A 19458-nucleotide genomic window follows, 5' to 3' on the forward strand; every position below is an offset into this window, starting at 1 on the left:
TTAAGCTTTCCAAACAGCTAAATAATGAACTTTTATTAAGTAGAATACTATTGTAGAATCCTAGGAACTTGGCCACTAAATAGCATTGCAGATAAAGAGCTCAGTATGCTGAAGTCATAATGATTGGTTTTTCCTCAGTGTTCATAAACTTCTTTTCTCAGGCAGCAAAGTCTTTATATTTGCTGTTCCCCTCCTGCCTGGAACATTCTCTTTCCTCATTCCCTATTTAACTCATACTCAACCTTCAAATCTCAGCGTACAAGATTTTCTAGGGAAACCTTCTAACATTCCGGATAAACAAAGATCCCTTTGTTATAGATTCTCATTTCCTTTCCACAAAACTTCTTTTGATTTCCGTAAAATTTTCACTTATCCGTAGAATTATTTTATTGGTGTCTGTCTCTCCCAAGGGAAAGGAAGTTCCATGAAGTCGGGTGTCTCATCATTTCACCTCTAGTTCTTAGCACCGTGATTGCAGCAGAGCAAGAACTCCCATTACCATTTGTTGAATCAGTGGCTGAAAAGCAAGAGCAATTATGCTTTTGAATTTGGCCGAAAAAGGCATGCAAAACACAACTTCTGTGCCTTTTATAACCATTATGGAATCAGTATCCTTGAGGTCAATAAGAAGGGACAAGTTTTCCTTAGTATTTTAAGCACAGGGATGACTATACAAATGAACAGCAACCTTCACATAGAGCGTCAGCTCATTAGGAAATAACTATGAAAGATGTTTGAATGGATGATTCGCTATTGTGCTGCAAATACATAAGTGGCTTTGGAGTTGACATCAATTTTCTATCATTTGGTTGGAAGAATGAAAGAGGAGAAAATTGAGATGGCCCCACTGAGTGCCTTGATCATTGATAATTATATCCTGCTTTTCCCACTGCTGTAACATCTGCTGACCTGCCAGGACATGTTTTATTGCTCTATTGCAGCAGGAGAGATCAGCAACGCAACCATCTTGTAGAGATTAGAAAATGGGATTTCCTTTTGTTCTATGACCTCAATGCCCCCTCCTCCCCACCCCTTGTGACCTTTAGTTCCTCTTTTGTCAGAGAAGGTGTCACATATGGATTTCCTCTTCAAAACTGCAAAAGAAATTCAAGGTTTCATTCCTTTTCAGCCTGCTGCTTGGCCTAGTGACAAAACCTAGTGATTGTTTTAAATATAAATATAAATGAAATAGTAAAAATTGAGACCTGAGCAAGAAATTTTCTGTAGTTCATTTTTCATCTCATCTCCAGTTGATGCAACACATGTCCATTGCATGTCTTTGATACAGAAGGCACTATGGTATGTGTTAGATAATAACATGAAAACATTCACAGTCTAGTAGGAGGAGCAAAGTTGCAGTTATCAATCTAAGACAATGATAAATATTAAAATAGAAGCACAAAGAAAATGTTATAGAAGCACAGGGGAAGGGGAGACTAATTCCAATTTAGGGGTTTTGGAAGATTTGAGGAAGGATTTGGACCTTGAAATGTGGATCTTTAATAATGGAGAAGCTGCACTTTGGGAGTCTGTGGACAGATCACCTGAGGTCAGGAGTTCAAGACCAGCCTGGCCAACATGTTGAAACCCCGTCTCTACTAAAAATACAAAAATTAGCTGGGTGTTGTGTCATACACCTGTAATCCCAGCTACATGGGAGGTTGAGGCAAGAGAATTACTTGAACCCCAGAGGCAGAGGTTACAGTGATCTGAGATCACTCTATTGCACTTCAGCCTAGGCAACAGAGCAAGACTGCATCTCAAATAATAATAATAATAATAATAATAAAGATTTCAGGGAGCTTAAAGAGGAAGAAGAGGGTCTTCTAGGCAGAAGGAACAAGGGAAACCTAGACAAGAAGGTAGGAAAGCATAAAGGATGCTTTAAAATCATTGAATAATACTGTGTGGCTGGAGTTTGCAATGTTTGGAGATAATGAGAAGTAGATGATAAAAGTAGATGGAGCCTATGTATAGAGTAAGCCTCAAATGCTATATAAGGCAATTTGGGCTTTATTCTGTAATAGGATATATTAGGGAAGGTTGCCTTGATCTGAGTTTTAGTAAGTTTTTGTTTGGTGTGGTTTAGTAAGACAGCTGGAATTCTACTCTGATGAGGTGGTGAGAGATTAACAGGGAGGCCAGCTCAGTTCTTAGCATTCTTCCTACGTCTGGTCCTCTTATTCTTCTAGAGGTTTTTGGCTTGGATCTACTTGAGGTGAGGACAAGGGTTTTGTTGACTGGAAGTGGGGCAAATCCTGCTCAGGTTGTATCGGAACTTACTGTCTGCAGAAGAAGCTGTTTACATGGTGGCCTGGTTCATAATGTCGCTGGGCCCTTGAACCCCAAGGAAGGTGATGGAGGACAACAATGTTTTTCTCTGCTACCTTGGAGGCCTGCATGTGCTCTTCTTCAAGACTCAAAGTGTGACTCGGTGTCATCATGGATTTTGATGTTCATTTCGGCTTTGTAAATTTCGTTAGTGAAATTTCCTCCCATAGCCTGGCAGTAGTAGGATGCCTGACAGTTCTGACAGTTTTTGTTTTCATTCTTTTTTTTTTTGTCATTTCATTCTTTTGTGTGTGTGTGTGTGTCATGTATGTTTCAGTGTAAAGTTGAGAAAGGCTGGATCTTGAACTGTTATCCAGATGTCATCTTGGACCACAAATAAGCACATGATATTTTGAAGTTCCTTTTGGTGATTTCCTGTTACAATGAAAATAAGAAAATCTCGTGATATATTTCTTGCCTGTGATTATTTACAAAAGTCAGATGAGACTGAAGGGAAGTTGGAAGATTATCTGGGCCACTGTAACAGCAGCTCAAGAGAGAGGGACTCAGGACTAGGACTCAGGCCATCACAGTGGAAATGGAGAAGAGAGGATAGACATGAGAGTTGCCAAATGGGTGGAATACGTAGGGGTTTATTGTCGACTGGATATAGCTACTGAGAGGAAGGGAACATTTGCTGTATTACCCAGGTTTCTGACTTTGGTGACTGAGCAGATAGATGAAAATGTCACTCAAAAGGAAGGAAAATGTAAGAGTAAATATAAAGATTTTCACAAGGCTAATCATGGCTTTGTTTTGGGTATGTTGAGATGGGCGTGCCTGGGAGGTTTGTAGGTGCCTATATATGCAGTAAGAAGTAAACGCATGGCATTAGAGCTCAGTGGGTCTATCTGGCTTGGATTTGTTGTTAGGATGTTACTCTGCCAAATAATTGAATGAATTTATGCCAAGGAACTGAACAAATTTCTCAAGAGTGTACCAGTAGAAAATGAAGATAAGAGGGCCAAGGTAAGAAGCCTAGAGACCACATCTTGTGTTGTGAACAGAGAAAGAAGATAGCACCAAAAAATGAGAAGGAAAGGCCATGAGAATGAGACGGAGATAGAAGATGGTGACTGGTGACTGGTGAAGGGAGGGAGGGAGGAAGTGGCAGGAGAGAAGGAAGGAAGAAGGGAGAGTTCCTATTTAGGAATGGTTGAATGAGCTGGATTGACAAATGTTCACTCTCCATGTAGACATATGGAAATAGTGGCTAAACTACAAATTTTACCAAATGCTTAGCAGAATTCTGAGGTATTCTCTCTGGTTTCCAGAATTGAGGGAGGAATTCAGCTAAAGTAGTGAACAGAAGTTGACACAGTTGCATATTAGTATTTATCCCAAATAAGTGAATGGATTTCCCAAGGGTGAGCATATCAGATGTGAATATAAGGGAGTCAAGGATGTATATACTCAACTTCCAGGACAGGAAACACATCTTAGTAAGTGGGATTATGAAGCCCACTTAGGGACAGAGTCAAGTCTATAATTTCCCTGTTTAGTGGGGAGCCAGGACCAACAAATGGGCTATCTAGTCCGTGGCCCAGAAAAACTTCACTGACTGGCCTGAAAAAGAAGCTAGATTTGCTCCATTTGCCCTGGACGCTGGGCAGGAATCGAATCTCCTGAATGTAGAACCCAGAGATGCCATAGTAGACAGTGGTGCTGAGACAAGCTCAGAGGAAAAAATTCAAAGGACTGAGGAGACTTACCTGTATGGGAAAGATACTTTAAAACAGAATAGTGCAGTATCTCAGAAACTTTAAAATAAACATTTAAATTGTTCAAAGGGAGAAAATAAGGAGTAAGATTCCTAATTCAATAGTGGGACTTATTTTTGGGGAAAAGGAGCACACAGATTTATAAAAAGCATACAGACATTTTAAAAAATGAAAGACATAATAATTAAAATAAAGATCAAGATAGATTAAACAAGAGTGGATGCAGATGAAGAGAAAATTAGTGAAATGTAAAGTATATCTGATGAAACTATACAGAATGCATCACAGAGAGACAAAGAGAGGGAAAATATGAAAAGCAGAAAGAAGAGACTTGGGAACTACATGAGAAGAGTCAATATACAGCTAATAGAACGTCTAGAAGGAGAAAATAAAGAGCCTGGTGGGAAGCAATAATAAAAAGAATGATTACAACGTTTTAAGAGTTAAACAAAAAAGAATCCTAAGTTGGAAAAGTCATGCAGAGCCCCCACCAAGAGAAATAAAAAAAACCTGCATCTAGAAACCTTATATTAAAATTGCAGAACATGTAAGATAAAGAGGAAAAAGTACAAAGCTAGAGGAGGGAAGAGAGATCATGTATAAAGGAGCAAGCCAAATCAAGGGTTGACTTCTCCTGCACTATCTCTGTGATCATAGATATCAGAAGACAATGCAATATCTTCAAAATGCTGGGGGAAGCTAGATTGTATATCCACTTAAATGTCATTTAAGAAAAGGCAAACATTTTCATACATTTCTAAGAAAGATTACTACCCACTGACCCTTCTAGCAGCAACTGCTAAGGGATTCACTTCAATTAAAAAATGAGAAATTTCCTTCCAGAAGGAAGGAGTAGGAAGCCCACACATATATAGAAAGCTGATTTATGTCTGAAAGGGTATTGCAGACCAGTGGACAAAAGAAACACTATTCAATAAATGGTGCTAGGGCATTTCACTGTCCTCCAGGGGAAAGCAAAATGATATTGGATCCCTGCTGCATTTTATATACAAAAATCAATCCTTAGCGGAATAATTTGAAAGGCAAAATTGCCACAGAAGAAAAATATAAGAAGATATCTTTATGACCTTAGGGTAAAGAAGAATTTATTAAACCATAAATAAAAGGATTGATAAATTTGACAATGTTACAAGTAAAAAACAAAACAAACAGAACAAAAAACCTCTCCCCCAAAAAGACTGACATGTAGAACAATTTTCAGGAGAGAAAACTTAAATAACTTAAATTACAAAAACAGAGGCTTGACTATACCAGTAATCAGAGATATGTAAATTAAATGACCTGGCAAAAAGGTAAGTAGACTATATCAAACACTGTAGAGAATGTGGCATAAAAATCTGGAGATAGTATCTGGAGATAACTAATGTCCATTCACAGAAGTGAGTTAGTATTTAAAGTAGTCACTAATCTAGACCATGTTAGGGCATCTTCATACAGTGGAATGCTATACAGCAGTAAAAATGAATGAACATTAACTCTCGGGATGTGCCTGGATGATTCTCAACTCATAATGCTGAGTGAGTCAAGTAAGTTGCACAAGAATACATAATCTATGACATCATTCACATCAAATTTAAAATTCAAGCAATATTTCATGTGGTTTAAGGATACATAAGTAATAAGATTATGAGGAGAGGCTTGGGAATGGTATCGACCAAATTCAAGAGGGAGAGTTATCTGATCTGGAAGCATTCACAGAAAGTTTCAACTGTGTTGTGAATAGGTTGCTTATTAAGCTTGGGGGTAGGTAGATGGACGTTTGTTGCTGTATTCTCTATATCTTTTTACTTTATTTTATTTTTTTTGAGATAGAGTCTCGTTTTCTCACCCAGGTTGCAGTGGCGTGCAACCTCTACCTCCTGGGTTCAAATGATTCTCCTGCCTCAGCCTCCCAAGTTGCTGGGATTACAGACACCGCCACTAGTCCTAGCTAATTTTTGAATTTTTAGTAGAGACAGGGTTTCACCATTTTGGCCAGGCTGGTCTCGAACTCCTGACCTCAAGTGATCTACCCGCCTCAGCCTCCCAAACTGCTGGGATTACAGGCGTGAGCTACTGCGCCTGGCCTCTATACCTTTTTAAATCTTAAACATTGCATAACGCTTTTCCAAAATGAAAAGAGTAAACCAGAGATGAGGAAATGGAGAGGACTATTCTTTCCACCTTTTTTTCAGTGGAAGGGAAGAAAAGAAGAGAATGATTTTTAAAATATTTCTTGACACCAAATGATTTGGAAGAATTTAACAGTTTGTACAATTTTGTAGGGAAACCAACATTCGAAGCTGTAGAATTATGTGCTTAAACTCAATATATTCATCTTAGTGAAATAATGTTTATTCTTTGGTCTGTACAAGCTGGAGATGATTTTTTTCTTCATATTCCTTATTATTCTCTAACTAATCTAGCTTTTTGAGAAGAATCAATAGTATACATATAGAAAAAGTATCAGTGTGAAAAATATTGAGTCATTGAATCTATTTATAAGGAGTATTTTTCCAAAGAAGCTGAAATTTGATGATCTGAAGCTCTCCCACAATTTGTAGTCCAAAAGTAGATTGTTTGGAAAATGATAAAGAAGTCAAATACTTCTTTATTATTTTCAATTTCAGACGCTAAACTGGATATCTTTACATATTTTATTTCATGTCTTCACCATAAAACTTACAAAAACAAAAGAGCTCACCAACATCTATGTCTCTTTGGTGATGTTGCACATGTATTTTTAAATGTGTGTTAACAGTTATGTGCTTTCATTGTCTCCCCTTTAAAATTAAATCAATCTTTTTCTGACTAGGGAACAGTGTGTTCTGTACTAAAGGAAAACCCCTGCTTGGAACAAAGGTGTTGCTGAGTAGTTCTGCCAGAGACTTTCATTTCAAAGGCAGAATTTTATTTCACAGGAAATGTGAATCTGAAAGTATTTTACTAGTAATTAGCTTTTAAAATAGCAAGTGACTTCATGTTCTTCATTTATGCTTGGAAGCTGGATGTGGAATTTGTGGGGTTTTTTTCTGTCTTGTGTGAAATTGTTAGGGACACGCCATATTCTAGCTAAGAAATAAAGATGTACCGAACTTGGCTTTCACCTGAGACATCGCCCACTGCCTACAGAATAGTCTCGAGGAGATGGTACGCCCAGATATTAAGGGATATCAACTAAGTGTCCGAGTTGGTGATGTTCCAAGCGGGGACCCCAGCTCCTTATACTTTCATTGTCATCTCCAGTGAAATTTTCACAGGATTCATCACCGTGATAGCACTCACTAAGTGTTCTATCTTATTATCCTCATTTAGAGATGGTAAAACTGAGACACAGATTTTTTTGTAGTAGTTTTGATTTTTAAAAATATTACATTAAAATATTCTTTTTCTCAAGTTCTGTGTTTGTTAGTGCTCCCTTAATTACTATACCTGAGACAGGTGACTAAGAGAGGTTAAGGGTCTGGCCAAAGGTTCACAGTTAGTAAGTAGTGGGAGACAAGATTGGTGCCTAGGAAATCTGACCTCAAAGCCACTTCCCTTCCCATATTTGAAGACATTAAACTGGGACATTGCCATGAGTGACTGATATAGACAGATTCTGTGACACCCTTGGCTGCTGTTATTGCTGGTCAGTTGGGGCTTAGATCTCTACCTCAGCCTTTCACCGATGCACATACTCAGTTTTACTAGGTAACACATAGTAGTTTTCTAAAGTGATGATACCAATTTAAACTCCAAACACTACATGAGAGTACCTTTTGTTCAATGTTTAAATTTTTTACTGACCTGATATGTGTGAAATGGTACCTCGTTGTGGTTTGAAATTGCATTTCCCTGATTACTAATGGATAATTTTTCATGTTTTGGGGCCATTTATGTTTCCTCTTCTATGAAATGCCTGTTCATGTCTTTTGCTCATTTTTATATTGGGTTGTTTTTCCCTTTTTAAATTGTTTCGTAGGAGTCCTTAACATATTCAAATACTAATTTTTATCTCCTGTATGTGTATTAAGTATCCTCTCTTAGTTCATTTTCTCATCCTCCTGTAGAACCCTTAGACAAGTAGAATTTCTTAATTTCAAAGGAATTGGATTTAGTAATTTTTCCCTAAGATTCTAAACTTTATAAAAACATTTCATGTATCTTCCCCTCCCCCCAAGGTGGGAAATACAGTCTTATGCACTGTCTTTTCAAAAATGTATCATTTTGCCCTTCACAATGAAACCTTCTGTCTAATTTGAATAGATGACTTTATGAGTGGTGGGAGGTAAGGGTCAACTTAAATTTTTTTAATCCATTACATAACCAAATTCCCTACTGGCATTTATTGCATAATTCCCCTGTCCCTACTGATCTTCAATGCCTGTCACTCTGTCATGAGCCAAGTTTTTTTTCTGTTTGTTTGTTTGTTTGTTTTAAGCATGGACTGTTTCTGGCTTTTCTGTTTTGTTCCCTGCCTTGTCTAACACTATATCAGTTCCACACTGCCTTAGTTACTACAGTTTTAGAATTAGCTCTGGTAGGGGTTGGGAGAGCTCTTTACCTTATTCTCCTTCAGGAGTGTTTTGGCTGTTCCTAGTTCTTTGCTTTTCTGTATACATTTTAGAATCAGTTTTCCAGGTTCCATAAACAATGTTGTTACTATTTTGATTCAATTGTGTTAAAGCTATAGATTAATATGGGAAGATGTGACATCTTAATGATATTGTTTTATTTCCCATTTATGCACATGGAATATCTCTGCTTATTAAGATCTTACAAAAAAGCTGAGAATTTTCTCAAAAAGCACTTAAACATATTTTGTCATATTAATTCCTATGTGTGTTATCTGACTCATAAAAACCTCATTTACAGCTTCCCAGTCTCTCTTTCCCTGTATGTTGTTGGATGGTCACAACAACTTTGGAAGTCACAAGTTGAATAGGATGGCATCTCCATCGGTGGGCCCACAAGTGACTTGGTGGAGTAGATCCCCATCTCTCACCTATTTCCCATTAAATTAGCTTTACCTGCTAAGAAACAAATTCTTCTTTTGTTAAGCCACTGAGATGTATCTATTACAACAAGTAAGATTATCTTAATTAATGCATATTGATTTTAATCTTGGAAATCTGATAAACACATTTATTAATCTTAATATTTACCTGTTGATTCTTTATTTTCTGCATACAAAGTATATTATCTGGTAATAATGAGCTTTGCTTATTTTCTTTTCTATATTTTACACATTTTATTTCTTTTTCTTGTACTACAGTACTAGCTGATGTCTCCTGTACAATGTTGAGTAAAACCAACTATGGTGTACCATTTTCCTTGGCCTTGATATTGAAGGGAGTTCTTTAACATTTTGCCATTAGCTGCTGTTCTTGATGTAGGTATTTTGTATATAATCTTTATAAGAATATGAAAGTTTCCTTATTACTAGTTTGTAAAGAGATTTTATCATAAACGGATGTTATCTTACTTAATGATGTGTTTACATCTTTGGAAAGATGTTTTTTCTCCGTGAAGTTGATAATGTGTTGATATATCTGTTTCACGAATTACATTGACTCATAACTTTACTGTCCTTGACTGGGTTGCAAATCAAATAAACAGCAATAGTTTATCTTTGTTTATAGTTTTGCTACTTTGTTCATCATGGAATTTTTTTGTATTAGTTTTGATTTTTAAAAATATTACATTTTTTAATCTCAAGTTCTGGGTTTGTTGGTGCTCTCTTAATTACTATACCTGAGACAGGTGACTACATGCTGATCCAGCCATGGAGACAGCTTGGTCCAGGCCAAGTCTTTCTCTTGGTCTCCTGTGCCTGTGGAGGCTCCGATGTACTGGAGCTGGGCAGATGCCACCAGGCAGAGGATAGATTTTGTCCTAGCTCTTGTTAAAATGTTCTTGTTTTTTATTAATCCTCTGAGCATTTCTTCCTTTCTTGATAGCTCCAATGTGCCTTTAAAGAGACAGTTTTAATATTTTATCCAGCTGTCTTTGTTATTCTCCTCCAGAGGCTCGTTCAATGTATTTATCCCATTGTGCCTCCAAAAATGATACTCTGGAATGTTTATTACTGTGAGATATAAAAACCTGAGTTGTCTGCGGAGCCAAGTCAGTGCCTGATGGCTGGCACCTGGGTTACTTGATTCCACTGTGAGGCAACCAGACTGTCCCAGTTAACTTTACCAGGAGTAATGCTGAGAGGTCATCCTGCTTGGGAAATGGCACAAACACAGAAACTCATTTCAAATGGCCAACTTTTAAAAATTGGATTTGTTTTTCAAGGACAGCTAATGCCTTTATAATCCAGGCACAGTTCCAAGAGTTTTTATATGGTAACTCGCTAAATTCTCACAACCATCCTATGTGATAGATACCATTATTATCAGCTCCCTTTTTGCAGAGAAGGAAGACAGGACTGGAAGTTCGCTCACTTGCCTGTGGTCACATGGGCAGAAATTGGGCAGCCAGGATTTGAGCTAGTTTTGCTTCCAATTCTATGGTTGTAAACACTATAACTATTGCCTTTTAGGGTTGCAGAATGAACTGTGGTTTAGTGAGTGGTAGCACACACCAATGATCAACAAAGAGTTGTATTAACCCAGTTTCCTGTCTCCTGCTGTGGCTCCTGTGAGTAGAACATGTAAAAGTTATAGTCCCTGTGTCCACAGCTAGCTATCGGCTCATGCCCTAAATAGGTTAATTGCCCTCTGTAAGGACTTTTACCAAAGTAAAACCACCTCATATGTCGTTTGCATTCAAAACATACTGATGACTCTTGAAGGAGTTGGGATTATCTGAACATTGATTATGTGTATGTGTTTCTTTAATTACTCCTTGCTTTCTTAAGGGAGCCTTTTTATCAATAGTACCCATCAACTGTATTAATTCCCAAGTGTGCCCCACTTAAGCTTGCAAACAATATGTAACAACATAGACAAATCACTTCAGTTAGCTTTGAAATGGCTTTGATGGGTTGAGTAGACCCTATTCTAGAGTTTTATATCCCTTGTGTTCTACAATTGAATTTAGTTCCAGGATTGTATTGAACAAATAGAAACTTTCATCTTATATAATGATACCTAGCTTACATAGAATTAATTTGGTTGTTTTTTCTGGTTTCTTTTGAAAGAAGTATTGGCATAGGGCTCAGGAATGTAAAAGACTAAAAAGAATTGGACCAAGAGAAACATGAAAGTCATGACTTTCACTATTTCCCCCCCCCTTTTTTTTTTTTTAAAAAAAAGCTATATTTCTCCTTAAAATGTGTGAAAATTTGCTACTTTTTGAAATCATAATAAAAATGTTTCAGCTTGGAATTCTTTCTTATCATTCTCCTTTTTCTTCTTTGTGATTAATTTAGTACTATCTTAGGCAAGATACATTTACAGGCAAATTTTTTCTTTATCAATAAAGAATCGAATTATGAATTTAAAATGTATTTCTTGCATCAGTTGAAAGAACATCAAGTGCTTCAGTAATGGAATTGACAAATGATGGATCTACCTATTGATAGTAATTTGGATTCCCTGGGAAGTAATCTCTAAGGTGGGGACCAGTGGGCATGAAGTTTTTAGGGAAGACCCCTGGGACCAACCCATGTGGAAGGGAGGGCAGGAAGCACAGTGAGGCAGAAGGAGAAGCTGGACTCTGTTCCAGTCTCAAAAAGGCCTCAGCTGGCCCCATGGACACCCGAGGATGACTCTTCAGAGTTGCTCTGATTTGGGGCAAGGCTGTGGGCCTTCATCCTCTTCCTTCAACCAACTGGAAAAGGGGCATGCGAGGAGAGGGAGTGAGGCTTTGGATCAGGCATTTCTCTTTAGTTAATGCAATTCCAGAAGAAGCGACTGCTGCAGTACTCCTGGACCCTGCAGAGTAAGTACTTCATTCTGCAGGAGGATCTGACAGCACACTGCAGCTCCACTCTGCTATTCACTTGTTTAGTTCTGGCTGTCTTGCAAAAGCCAATGTTCCCCCCTGTTTTTTGTGTGCCACTCTCTCCTTTGAGCATAGAACCCCCATCCATTCTAATCACCCACCTGTGCATTTTTATTCCTGTTGCTTCTCAGGCTTCTCACTTTGCAAATTCTGTATTTACCACTCCTCTAGGTCCAGTTCAAGAGACTTCTCCAGGGAGACTTCCATCACATCTCCAGCTGTCACCAATTGCCCATGACATTCACTATTTAATAATTTGGAACTCGTCACGAGATAATCTCAATATATATCATGTATTTTGTTTCCATCTGTATTTTTTTTCTTTCTCTAAATTATAGGAAGTGTGATGGTTTCAGATTGTTTACAATCTAATAAGGAAATAAGCCCTTTGTTTTTCATGTTTTCTAGCATTTTGTAATATACGCATTAGAGGCTCAAAAATACTTGTTATTAAGTGGATCTCTGCTTAGCTCCTTAGCCAAGAATGTAGAGTGTGTAGCAAATGTATTGAATCACTATTTTAATTTCATAGTTTTAGATTTTATTTATGCCTATCTCTGCTGACATCCCAGATTTACTAATCATTCACTTGACAAATATGAATTGAAGTCTGTTGTGTTCTGACACCGTTGTGAGCAAAGGGAATACGATGGTGATGTAGCTTAACTGTGTCCCCACCCAAATCTCATCTTGAATTGTAGCTCTCATAATTCCCACGTGGTCTGGGAGGGACCCAGTGGGAGATAATTGAATCATGGAGGCAGTTTCCCCAATACTGTTCTCATGGTAGTGAATAAGTCTCGTGAGATCTGACGATTTTATAACGAGTTTTCCCTTTTGCTTGGCTCTCATTCTGTCTTGCCTGCCACCATGTAAGATGTGCCTTTCACCTTCCATCATGATTGTGAGGCCTCCCCAGCCAAGTGGAACTGTGAGTCCATTAAACCTCTTCTTCTTTATAAATGACCCAGTCTTGGGTACATCTTTATCAGCAGCATGAGAACTGACTAATAAAGGTGGTGAACAAGACAAGGGACCTGCCATCATGGAGATTAAATTCCGATGAGAGGCAGATAATGCAACTGAAACAGAGATGAGCAAGATGGTTACACAATGTGATAGCTGCTATGGCAGCAATAAACATAGTGCAGAGATTAAATATGCCACTTGAGGTCTGGGACGAGGTGATATCACCTTCAGAGGAAAATGATTTTGCTATGACCCAAGAAAGAAGGCAAGCATTTCAGGCAGAAGGAAAGGAATTCAGGAGGCAGAAAGAACTCTGTGTCCTTTGAGAAATGCAAGAGTTCAGAGGGGTTAGACGGTAGTTTGCTCAGGGGAACATGGTAATGGATGAGGTTGGAGAAGGTGTCAGTCAGGGCAAAAGGGTTGAATTTTATCCTAAGAGCAGTGGGAAGTCAGAGAAGAGTGAAAGTTTATTGTCATTGTTACTTGTTTGTTTAAAATAGAGGACAGAGGCAGATCTGCCATGAAACTAATGAAGCTTAAGCTTCAGGACCTACCACTTGTGTGAGTCCTTTTAAGAAAATGGGAAGTGGCTCATGCCTATAATCCCAGCACTTTGGGAGGCTGAGGTGGGCAGATCATGAGGTTAGGAGATTGAGACCAGCCTGACCAACATGGTAAAACCCCATCTCTACTACAAATACAAAAATTAGCCAGGTGTGGTGGTGCACTCCTGTAATCCCAGCTACTCAGGAGGCTGAGGCAGGAGAATCGCTTGAACCCTGGAGGCATAGGTTGCAGTGAACCGAGATCGTGCCACTGCACTCCAGCCTGGGCAACAGAGCAAGACTGTGTCTCAAAACAAACAAACAAACAAACAAAACAAACCTGGGAGGAACTGTGGCTTTCATAGCTTTGTATGTGTTCAAGGTCATGGCTTTATAAAATTGGCAATTGTTTAGGATCACTCTCTTTTTACATACTGACATCCCTTCTATCACACTCCCTTTTGTGGAGTGACACTGGAGTGGCCATGGTCATTTTTGATATCTGGCTCCAAGGAAGTTAGTTGACTGGTATGCATCTAGCTCGGGCTTGGTGAAATGCAGTTATATGGCTCATAGACATTTCTGTGTTTGGCTAATGTTGTTAGCCATCTCAGTATAGGTGCTGCTTACCCAGTATTACGACATGAAGGTGTAGTATGACCATTGGTTTTCATTGCAATGTGAGTGTGTCTTACAGCACCCAGCCCTGGGAGTAAGCAGGTAAAGGAAAAGGTTTAAGGTATATGTGGTGAATGCTAGTCCATGGAACATTCTAGTCATCAGATGCATACAATTCTAAGCAGAGGATTTATTCTTTTTTAATACTTATCTTTTAGGATAACAAAGCACAATTATAAATGCCAATTTTTTCCTTTTCAAATAAGAATTGTGTAAAATAGAACTTAGAATTCTTATGTTTGCATGATAAGCAGTGAGGATATGTGTGCGTATGTGTATGTGTGAAGTTGCATGTTAAAATTATCAATACAAAAAATCTATATTAAAAAGCAAATTTCTTCCAACCATACTACAAGTAAGACTGAATTACCTTTTTGTTATCTGTGTGGGAAATGATATTACAAGAAAGTGTTATGTGAGGTTGTAATCAAAGGCGATACAGTGAGAAATTTAAATAAAACATGTCATAGTAGTGTGTCCAATGGATAATTTATAAAAATGGCATATTGCTTTTCTATATATTTACTTTTGTATTTAACTTTATATTTATTTTGGGGTTCTTTTTTTTACTCTCTCTCTCTTTATGTCTCCATCCTACATACTACATGCGTTTGAAAATTTTTTTTTAATTTTTTTATTATTATTATTATACTTTAAGTTCTAGGGTACATGTGCATAACATGCAGGTTTGTTACATATGTATACTTGCGCCATGTTGGTGTGCTGCACCCATCAACTCGTCAGCACCCATCAACTCGTCAGCACCCATCAACTCGTCATTTGCATCAGCTATAACTCCCAATGCAATCCCTCCCCCCTCCCCCCTCCCCCCTCCCCGTGATAGGCCCCGGTGTGTGATGTTCCCCTTCCCGAGTCCAAGTGATCTCATTGCTCAGTTTGCACCTATGAGTGAGAACATGTGGTGTTTGGTTTTCTGTTCTTGTGATAGTTTGCTGAGAATGATGGTTTCCAGCTGCATCCATGTCCCTACAAAGGACACAAACTCATCCTTTTTTATGGCTGCATAGTATCCATGGTGTATATGTGCCATATTTTCTTAATCCAGTCTGTCACAGATGGACATTTGGGTTGATTCCAAGTCTTTGATATTGTGAATAGTGCCGCAATAAACATACGTGTGCATGTGTCTTTATAGCAGCATGATTTATGATCCTTTGGGTATATACCCAGTAATGGGATGGCTGGGTCATATGGTACATCTAGTTCTAGATCCTTGAGGAATCACCATACTGTTTTCCATAATGATTGAACTAATTTACAATCCCACCAACAGTGTAAAAGGGTTCCTATTTCTCCACATCCTCTCCAGCACCTATTGTTTCCTGACTTTTTAATGATTGCCATTCTAACTGGTGTGAGATGGTATCTCACTGCGGTTTTGATTTGCATTTCTCTGATGGCCAGTGATGATGAGCATTTTTTCATGTGTCTGTTGGCTGTATGAATGTCTTCTTTTGAGAAATGTCTGTTCATATCCTTTGCCCACTTTTTGATGGGGTTGTTTGTTTTTTTCTTGTTAATTTGTTTGAGTTCTTTGTAGGTTGTGGATATTAGCCCTTTGTCTGATGAGTAGATTGCAAAAATTTTCTCTCATTCTGTAGGTTGCCTGTTCACTCTGATGGTAGTTTCTTTTGCTGTGCAGAAGCTCTTTAGTTTAATTAGATCCCATTTGTCAATTTTGGCTTTTGCTGCCGTTGCTTTTGGTGTTTTAGACATGAAGTCCTTGCCCATGCCTATGTCCTGAATGGTACTACCTAGGTTTTCTTCTAGGGTTTTTATGGTATTAGGTCTAACATTTAAGTCTCTAATCCATCTTGAATTAATTTTCATATAAGGAGTAAGGAAAGGATCCAGTTTCAGCTTTCTACTTATGGCTAGCCAATTTTCCCAGCACCATTTATTAAATAGGGAATCCTTTCCCCATTTCTTGTTTCTCTCAGGTTTGTCAAAGATCAGATGGCTGTAGATGTGTGGTATTATTTCTGAGGACTCTGTTCTGTTCCATTGGTCTATATCTCTGTTTTGGTACCAGTACCATGCTATTTTGGTTACTGTAGCCTTGTAGTATAGTTTGAAGTCAGGTAGCGTGATGCCTCCAGCTTTGTTCTTTTGACTTAGGATTGTCTTGGCAATGCGGGCTCCTTTTTGGTTCCATATGAACTTTAAAGCAGTTTTTTCCAATCCTGTGAAGAAAGTCATTGGTAGCTTGATGGGGATGGCATTGAATCTATAAATCACCTTGGGCAGTATGGCCATTTTCACGATATTGATTCTTCCTATCCATGAGCATGGTATGTTCTTCCATTTGTTGTGTCCTCTTTGATTTCACTGAGCAGTGGTTTGTAGTTCTCCTTGAAGAGGTCCTTTACATCCCTTGTAAGTTGGATTCCTAGGTATTTTATTCTCTTTGAAGCAATTGTGAATGGGAGTTCATTCCTGATTTGGCTCTCTGCTTGTCTGTTACTGGTGTATAAGAATGCTTGTGATTTTTGCACATTAATTTTGTATCCTGAGACTTTGCTGAAGTTGCTTATCAGCTTAAGTAGATTTTGGGCTGAGACAATGGGGTTTTCTAAATATAAAATCATGTCATCTGCAAACAGGGACAATTTGACTTCTTCTTTTCCTAACTGAATACCTTTTATTTCTTTCTCTTGCCTGATTGCCCTAGCCAGAACTTCCAACACTATGTTGAATAGGAGTGGTGAGAGAGGGCATCCCTGTCTTGTGCCAGTTTTCAGAGAGAATTTTTCCAGTTTTTGCCCATTCAGTATGATATTGGCTGTGGGTTTGTCATAAATAGCTCTTATTATTTTGAGGTATGTTCCATCAATACCGAATTTATTGAACGTTTTTAGCATGAAGGGCTGTTGAATTTTGTCAAAGGCCTTTTCTGCATCTATTGAGATAATCATGTGGTTCTTGTCTTTGGTTCTGTTTATATGCTGGATTACATTTATTGATTTGTGAATGTTGAACCAGCCTTGCATCCCAGGGATGAAGCCCACTTGATCATGGTGGATAAGCTTTTTGATGTGCTGCTGAATCCGGTTTGCCAGTATTTTATTGAGGATTTTTGCATCGATGTTCATCAGGGATATTGGTCTAAAATTCTCTTTTTTTGTTGTGTCTCTGCCAGGCTTTGGTATCAGGATGATGCTGACCTCATAAAATGAGTTAGGGAGGATTCTCTCTTTTTCTATTGATTGGAATAGTTTCAGAAGGAATGGTACCAGCTCCTCCTTGTACCTCTGGTAGAATTCAGCTGTGAATCCATCTGGTCCTGGACTTTTTTTGGTTAGTAGGCTATTAATTATTGCCTCAATTTCAGAGCCTGCTATTGGTCTATTCAGGGATTCAACTTCTTCCTGGTTTAGTCTTGGAAGAGTGTAAGTGTCCAGAAAATTAACCATTTCTTCTAGATTTTCTAGTTTATTTGCGTAGAGATGTTTATAGTATTCTCTGATGGTAGTTTGTATTTCTGTGGGGTCAGTGGTGATATCCCCTTTGTCATTTTTTATTGCGTCTATTTGATTCTTCTCTCTGTTCTTCTTTATTAATCTTGCTAGTGGTCTGTCAATTTTGTTGATTTTTTCAAAAAACCAACTCCTGGATTCATTGATTTTTTGGAGGGTTTTTTGTGTCTCTATCTCCTTCAGTTCTGCTCTGATCTTAGTTATTTCTTGTCTTCTGCTAGTTTTTTAATGTGTTTGCTCTTGCTTCTCTAGTTCTTTTAATTGTGATGTTAGAGTGTCAATTTTAGATCTTTCCTGCTTTCTCTTGTGAGTATTTAGTGCTATAAATTTCTCTCTACACACTGCTTTAAATGTGTCCCAGAGATTCTGGTATGTTGTATCTTTGTTCTCATTGGTTTCAAAGAACATCTTTATTTCTGCTTTCATTTCGTTATGTACCCAGTAGTCATTCAGGAGCAGGTTTTTCAGTTTCCATGTAGTTGAGCGGTTTTGATTGAGTTTCTTAGTCCTCAGTTCTAGTTTGATTGCACTGTGGTCTGAGAGACATTTTGTTATAATTTCTGTTCTTGTACATTTGCTGAGGAGTGCTTGACTTCCAATTATGTGGTCAATTTTGGAATAAGTGCGATGTGGTGCTGAGAAGAATGTATATTCTGTTGATTTGGGGTGGAGAGTTCTATAGATGGCTATTAGGTCTGCTTGCTGCAGAGATGAGTTCAATTCCTGGATATCCTTGTTAACTTTCTGTCTCGTTGATCTGTCTGATGTTGACAGTGGGGTGTTGAAGTCTCCCATTATTATTGTATGGGAGTCTAAGTCTCTTTGTAAGTCTCTAAGGACTTGCTTTATGAATCTGGGTGCTCCTGTATTGGGTGCATATATATTTAGGATAGTTATCTCTTCCTGTTGAATTGATCCCTTTACCATTATGTAATGGCCTTCTTTGTCTCTTTTGATCTTTGATGGTTTAAAGTCTGTTTTATCAGAGACTAGGATTGCAACCCCTGCTTTTTTTTGTTCTCCATTTGCTTGGTAGATCTTCCTCCATCTCTTTATTTTGAGCCTATGTATGTCTCTGCGTGTGAGATGGGTCTCCTGAATACAGCAGACTGATGGGTCTTGACTCTTTATCCAGTTTGCCAGTCTGTGTCTTTTAATTGGAGCATTTAGTCCATTTACGTTTGAGGTTAATATTGTTATGTGTGAACTTGATCCTGCCATTATGATATTAACTGGTTATTTTGCTTGTTAGTTGATGCAGTTTCTTCCTAGCCTCGATGGTCTTTACATTTTGGCATGTTTTTGCAATGGCTGGTACCGGTTGTTCCTTTCCATGTTTAGTGCTTCCTTCAGGGTCTCTTGTAAGGCAGGCCTGGTGGTGACAAAATCTCTAAGCATTTGCTTATCTGTAAAGGATTTTATTTCTCCTTCACTGATGAAACTTAGTTTGGCTGGATATGAAATTCTGGGTTGAAAATTCTTTTCTTTAAGAATGTTGAATATTGGCCCCCACTCTCTTCTGGCTTGTAGAGTTTCTGCCGAGAGATCTGCTGTTAGTTTGATGGGCTTCCCTTTGTGGGTAACCCGACCTTTCTCTCTGGCTGCCCTTAAGATTTTTTCCTTCACTTCAACTTTGGTGAATCTGGCAATTATGTGTCTTGGAGTTGCTCTTCTCGAGGAGTATCTTTGTGGCGTTCTCTGTATTTCCTGAATTTGAATGTTGGCCTGCCCTACTAGGTTGGGGAAGTTCTCCTGGATGATGTCTTGAAGAGTGTTTTCCAA

The sequence above is a fragment of the Trachypithecus francoisi genome, unplaced genomic scaffold (genome assembly GCF_009764315.1).
Source record: "Trachypithecus francoisi isolate TF-2019V2 unplaced genomic scaffold, Tfra_2.0 Lachesis_group18, whole genome shotgun sequence".
Taxonomy (NCBI): Eukaryota; Metazoa; Chordata; class Mammalia; order Primates; family Cercopithecidae; genus Trachypithecus; species Trachypithecus francoisi.